This window comes from Spinacia oleracea, chromosome 6 (assembly GCF_020520425.1).
Source record: "Spinacia oleracea cultivar Varoflay chromosome 6, BTI_SOV_V1, whole genome shotgun sequence".
NCBI lineage: Eukaryota > Viridiplantae > Streptophyta > Magnoliopsida > Caryophyllales > Amaranthaceae > Spinacia > Spinacia oleracea.
This window is the reverse complement of record NC_079492.1, coordinates 133,007,215-133,014,336: the sequence shown is the minus strand read 5'-3', so window position 1 is coordinate 133,014,336 and position 7,122 is coordinate 133,007,215. Positions and strand designations below refer to the sequence as shown.

Here is a 7,122-nt window from a genome sequence, read left to right as displayed (position 1 = left end):
GTCATTCTCCCAATCAAGTTGGGTGGTCTTGGCATCCTTTTGCATGGGATGTAATCCGTTGTGCTTTTCTTGCTTCATGCCTACATACGGGCACACTGCAAGCCAAGATTCTGTCAAAGATAGGTATTGTCTCCTCTGGTCCTTCTGTTCAGCATGCTCTTGATGATTTCAATGATTTCTGCAACGTTAATGTTCTCTCTTTCACCACTGGCTCTTCTTCCCCCCGGATAATGAAAACTCCGGAAAAGTGTTACTTTGGTGTCATTGAGAAAAACCTTGTTGTTAGGTACATGCTAAGCCCAAGAAAGGCTGATGTTCTCAGTTGTACCCGTGCCCCACATGCACAATATTTTATGTTCACCATACCCATTGATGGTTTGGGCAGAGGATGAACCATCGTCAATTTCGCTCTGTGTTGTGCTATAGGCTCATGGTACCTTTGTTCTCGGAAGGTAGTCTCTGCCCGGGTTACAATGCTCCTAGGATGGACCAATGCGGAGATCATGTTGTCCACTGTTCTAGTGAAGTGGGGGTGAAGTTCAGGCATAATTTGGTGCGTGATGTTCTTGTTGATATTTGTTCCGAATTTGGGATTGTGGTGCGCAAGGAGGCTCCAATGGGTTTCCTCTCAGAGGCGGTGAAGGACCTTAGACCTGCTGACCTTTTACTATTTAATTAATTAGTTCCAGGGTAAAGATGTATGTTTGGATGTGACTGGCATCTCTCCCTTTGTAGGTTTGGGTGTGAGTTCTTGGGCTCCCGAAGTGGCCCTGCACAATGTTGTGAGAAGAAAAAGAAGTACTCATCCAAATGTGAGGACAACAGATACAAGTTCATCCCATTTGCGTTCTCTACATTCGGGGAGTTGGATAAGGAGGTCTTGGACACACTTTCACGTATCAAGTCTCTCTCTTTATTAGTCACTCCAACAATGTTAAGAGTGGGGCATTTATTTTTCATAGATTGAGCTTTTGCATTCAGAATGGGGTGGGAGCACAGCTTGTTTCTAGACTCCCATCCAACTTTATGTAATATGTTTACACGTGATTTACAATAATAAAAATAAAATAATAATAACAATAATAATAATAATAATAATAATAATAATAATAATAATAATAATAATAATAATAATAATAATAATAATAATAATAATAATAATAATAATAATAATAATAATAATAATAATAAGGATGCTGTAGCGTTGCTGAAGCGGATCAAGAAGTTTTCTAGGACTCAGGACATTGCGGCTCGTGCTGCTGCTCATATTTTCACCAGGATAGGCTTTGCTATAGCCAGATGAGTGGGGGCCCAGATTGTATCTCGGCTTCCCACTAACTATTTGTAAATTATTTGACTTTGTTGGCATTTGATTTATAATAATAATAATAATAATAATAATAATAATAATAATAATAATAATAATAATAATAATAATAATAATAATAATAATAATAATAATAATAATAATAAAATAATAATAATAATAATGTTGCTCTACTCTTGGTATCGGGGTTGTGATGTGTGTGTTGACTTCTCCTTTAACACAATCTGGGTTGTCTGGCTTTGTCCCGGGTCGGGTTGTGACTGATGCGACTATTCGGAAGCGGGTTAAGTATGAAGCACGTTGTCGGGCAATTGGTTATGGCTTTCTTCCGTTCTCTTTTTCTTCTTTGGGGGAGCTGGATAAGGATGTTGTTGCATTGCTAAAGCGGATCCAGAAGTTTTCTATGACTCACGACATTGGGGCTCGTGCTGCTGCTCATATTTTCACCAGGATAGGCTTTGCTATAGCCAGAGGAGTGGGGGCCAGATTGTATCTCGGCTTCTCACTAATTATTTGTAAAATATTTGACTTTGTTAGCATAATAATAATAATAATAATAATAATAATAATAATAAAAAGAATAATAATAATAATAATAATAATAATAATTTGTGTTGTATAATAATAATAATAATAATAATTATTATTATTATTATGGAGATCACACGTTATGGTCGTCTCAGGGGGTGCGGCAGGGTGATCCCCTTGGTCCTCTGCTCTTTTCTTTGGTTTTACAACCCTTGATTTGTAAAATCAGGGACGCTTTTGATGTATGTCTTCAGGCATGGTATTTGGATGACGGCACTATTATTGGTGACACCTTGGTGGTTGGGAAGGTGCTGCAGTTGATTATGGAGGACGTGAAGGAAATAATGCCCTTGGTCCAAGTATGCATTCTATGTTAAGTCTAATAAATGCGGTTCAGTATTAATTAACAAGTTAATAATTCAGTGAGATCAAGTGAGCTGAATGCCTAGCTAGAGGCCGCTTCAGTTCAAGTGGAATTAATAATATTAATCCACAGCTTACTCTTGACTGAACCCGTAGGGTCACACAAATAGTACGTAAACGGATCAAGTATTTAATGGCATTAGATACTCCATCTATGGATATTCGGAATCGACGGATCTTGGTTTCAGTGGGAGCTGAGATCGTCACAGGCAAGAAATGAATACTCCGGAAACGATGATATTGCCGGAAACGGAAATATGGATCGTATCGGAAATATAAATATTATCCAAGTCGTAGATGTTGCCGGAAACGGAAACATGGTACTGATATATGCGTTTTATATAGAATTTTTACCCCCGTCCCTTAGTACTTTTATGTATCAAACGTGCTCTTAGGAGCCGTTTCTAGTACTAATGTGTGTTATTGAGTGTGCCTTGAGTTTCAGGTCTGATTATGAGAAATTGGTCGTTTTAGACCCGTTTCATTGTTGATCAAGGCCACTATATGAGTCCGAGAAGTTCGGGACCTCCATCGTCGACTTTCGGGAGCCTGAGATGCTTATGGTTGAGCCCCGGGAGTTAGACTTGGTGATACGGGCGAGATACATTGAAGATTGCAAATCGCCCTGGAAGCTGAGGGCGAAATGCAACCATCGGGAGGAAGTATAAGCAAGCCAAGTTCATCAACGCGCGCCCGATCGGGCGCAGCTCGCCCGATCCGGATCGGGCGGTCAATCTGGAGGCTTTGTGGAGATTTCGCAACCCGCCCGATCGGGCGGATTTTGGCCTGATCGGGCCGACTATCGAGTGATTCGCCCGATCGGGCGAAGCGTCGCCCGATCGGGCGACGCCAACCTCCAGCAGTTTTTCGCGTTTTTAATTCCGTTTTTAGGCCTTATTTTGGCAAAACTATATAAGCAAACTTGTTTTATTTTTTAGGGACATCTTATTTTCCAGCACTAAACCCTTAGTTTATTTTTCTAAGTTTAATTTTCTCTCTCTAATTTGTTCTAAACACTTAGTTTATTTTCAATCAAAAAAAATCGAAGCTTTCATTTGCCATTGTTCTTCAATTAGGTATTATTCCTTATTTCAATTCTTTGTTTAAGCTTTAATTATGTTTTCAATCATGCCAATTGCTTTGCTTATTGTTAATATGTGTGAGTAGTTGATTTTCTAGGGTTTTGGGAATCCATGAACGAATGTGAAAGGATGATTAATTGTTGTTGATTGTTGGTTTAGCTGTTAATTCCTATTGATTGCCCTTATCTACTTTGCAATTAGATTTGCGCAGGTTTGATTGTATTAGTTTCGCAATATCAAATTAAGATTCGAGAGATGCAATTTGATGTTTAGGCTTGTTTCAATAGGTAGAATTGGGATTAATACGTAGCGAGAGCCCGTTAATTCTAAGTCTATGATTAGTATCGATTCGAGAGAGCATGCTAGTCTAATTAACTGTTTTATTGATTATTATCGATTGTTGTCATCCTGGAATGTTGTTCATCGGTGAACCTGTGCCCTAGACCTTTTAATATCTGATTTTCCCCTATTTTATTATCATCCTAGTTTCATTATACAAATCAACCTATATTCTTGTTTCCCAATAGTCTAGAATTGCCGATTAATAGTAGAAAGAACATTGTTTCCCTGTGGATACGATCCTTGCTTCCCTTGCTATATTTTTAGTTGGTGAACGTTAGGTTTATCTTTGATAGGAGTGCGATTTAGCCTGTCAAATTTTGGCGCCGTTGCCGGGGAGACGGTTTTATTTTCTGTTGTTGATTGATTATCCTAGATTATTGTTTGTTACTACTCAAGGAACTCACGTTCCTTGAGACCGGATCTCACATTGTTTTGTAGTCTTTGTCTATGCCCAGGACCGTAGGTACTAGTAATCTTACTCCATTCCATCCTGAGCCCGAAAGAACTTTTCGTAGACGAAGAACTTTCATTGCACAGTGTGGGAATTACTCTGACTCTGATCATAATATTGGCGATCTTTTTCCTTCAGATACAGATTCAGTTTCAGAGATAGAGATGGGTGACGAAAATCTGATACCGCCACCTACCCCACGGCTTACGGACTATTCTAAGCCAAGTCTGTCCGTGCTGCCAAAAGCGATCATGCCTTCTATTGCAGCTGAGACCTTCAAGATTGAGCCCGCATTGATTAACATGATCGAGAGACGCTAGTACGGTGGGGAACCAGGTGAAGATCCAAATCTTCACATTCAGTCTTTTATCCAATATTGCTCCACCATCAAGCAAAAGGGATTGACTCCGGAGCAGACTATGAAGATACTTTTCCCGTTCTCTTTGAGTGGGAAAGCTAAACTGTGGATTAATGGGTTGAATCGGGCGGCTTTGAAAATCAATAATTGGGAATCCTTGGCTCTTGCTTTTTATGTTAAATATTTTCCACCTGAGAAAACGGCTCGTCTGAGGGGTCAGATATTAGGTATCTCACAACAAGCGGAGAGTTTGTTCGAGGTTTGGGAGAGATTCAAGGATTTGCAAAGAGAATGCCCGCACCATGGTTTGGAAGATTGGTTCTTGATTCAGCAGTTTTATAATGGTCTGGGCAATGAGTCTAGATGTTTGTTGGATTCAGCTGCCAGTGGGAGGTTCATGCAACTTGAGGTGCCTAGAGCTATGGAGGTGAGTGAGGAGATAGCCATTCACAATGCCCAGTATGGAAATCCTAGAGGTCTATCTAAGAGGGGTGGTAAGCATGATTTAAATTCTATTGAACAATTAATTGCCCAATTGACTGCTTTACATTATAAATTCGATAATATGCAAGCGGCCAATGCTCAATCCGCCCAACCTGTTAGTGTAGCTGCTATGAGTGCCCAACCTACTACTATTTGTGAAAGTTGTGGAATGTCTGGTCATTATGCACAGGAATGTAGAAGCTCTATTGAACAATGTAATGCTTTTCAATCCTACAAACAAAACAACCCATTCTCCAACTCTTACAATGAGGGCTACAAAAATAACCCTCTGCTTTCCTACAGGAGCAACAACATCCAAAACCCTCACCAAGTTCAACATCCACTACCACAACCATATCAACCCCCACACCAACAATCTTACCAACCCCAAAACAACTACAACCAACAGTCTAGTGGGCCACCTGGGTTCTCTAGACAACACACATCACCCCCACAACCACAACCTCAAGCCACACAGCCTGACCCTATGCTAGTAGAGATGAGAAACATGATGCTACAAATGCAAAAATCTCTAAGTGAAAAGGATGCAAAACTCGATGCTCTTACTGCTCATAACAAGATCATTGATACACAGCTGGCACAGATGGCTACTACTATTGCAGGGAGGCCACCAGGCCAACTTCCTTCACAGCCCGAAAATAGGGAGTCTGCTAATGCAATTACATTGAGGAGTGGTAGGGATTATGATGGTCCTTCTATGCCGGTTGAGGTTGATTCCGGGGTGTCTGCTAGTGATCTGGTCAGTGAGGAAATCCCGAAGATAGTTATGGGTGAAAAGGAACCAGCTGAAAAGATAGTCAATGAAAATGAGGCTACAACTGCGGTTAAGAAGGGAGCGGATATACAAGTACCACCTATTGCACTCCCCTTCCCAAACCGACAACTCAAGAATAAGCTAGACAAGCAGTTTGGCAGATTCTTGGAAGTGGTCAAAAATTTGCAGATAACGGTTCCTTTTACTGAATTAATTTTACAAGTTCCTGCTTATGCTAAATTCATGAAGGATATTTTGACCAGAAAACGTGCCTTTTGTGAGGTAGAGACTGTAGCTTTCACTGAGGAATGTAGTGCTTATTTGCAAAACAAGTCTCCACCTAAACTTAAGGACCCCGGGAGTTTTTCCATCCCATGTAAAATTGGCACCGTATTTATTGATAAAGCTTTATGTGATCTAGGTGCTAGTGTGTCTGTCATGCCTTTGTCTGTCTGTACTAAACTGAATATGGGTGAGCTTAAGGTTACCAATATCACTCTACAAATGGCCGACCGTTCTGTCAAATACCCCTTAGGTGTTTTAGAGGACGTCCCTGTTAGAGTAGGTAAATTCTATATACCTGTGGACTTTGTAGTATTAGACATGCAGGAGGATTCTCAAATTCCCATAATCTTAGGTAGACCCTTCCTTCATACGGCGGGGGCGGTAATTGATGTTAAAAGTGGGGAATTGACATTGTCTGTTGGGGATGATAAGGTGACTTTTAATCTGAATAGTGCCTTAAAAAGTCCCATGCTAGAGGAGGAACAATGCTATCGCATAGATGTAGTCGATTTTATTACTCGTGATAACGTCTCCCAAGTTCTCGAAAGAGACCCTTTGGAGGCAGTGCTTTGTTGTGAGTCTTCTGCAGGTGATAGCAGTTCTTGGAGTGCTGAAGTGGATGCTCTGGAGTTGGCTCTTAATGGTGGAGAATCTGAGCCGGAGGGCATCAAATTGAAGAGGTTAGTTCGGCCGGTTTGTTCTGTTAAAGAGGTAAAGAAACCCGAACTTAAACCTCTTCCTGCTAACCTTAAGTATGCGTTTTTAGATAATGAACAACTTTGCCCTGTGATCGTCAGTACTGCACTTGATGCAGGCCAGTTATCCCAACTTCTTATTGTGTTGAAAAGGCACAAAAAGGCCATTGGGTACAGAATTGATGATTTAAAGGGTATTAGCCCTGACTTTTGTATGCATAGGATACATCTAGATGAAAATCATAAACCATGCATTCAACCCCAGCGTCGTTTGAACCCTGTCATGCAAGATGTTGTAAAAGCTGAAGTTATGAAATTGCTTGATACGGGTATAGTGTATGCTGTGTCTGATTCTAAGTGGGTGAGTCCCGTT

The 7,122-nt window shown here is 40.6% G+C and overlaps 1 non-coding gene across 1 annotated transcript; it reads right to left on the bottom strand.

The window, feature by feature from the left end:
- Positions 1–4,716: 4,716 nt before the first annotated feature.
- On the bottom strand, positions 4,717–4,820 carry LOC130464588 (small nucleolar RNA R71). The gene has a single exon (XR_008924974.1). It is a non-coding gene; the product is annotated as a small nucleolar RNA R71 (small nucleolar RNA).
- Positions 4,821–7,122: the final 2,302 nt, after the last annotated feature.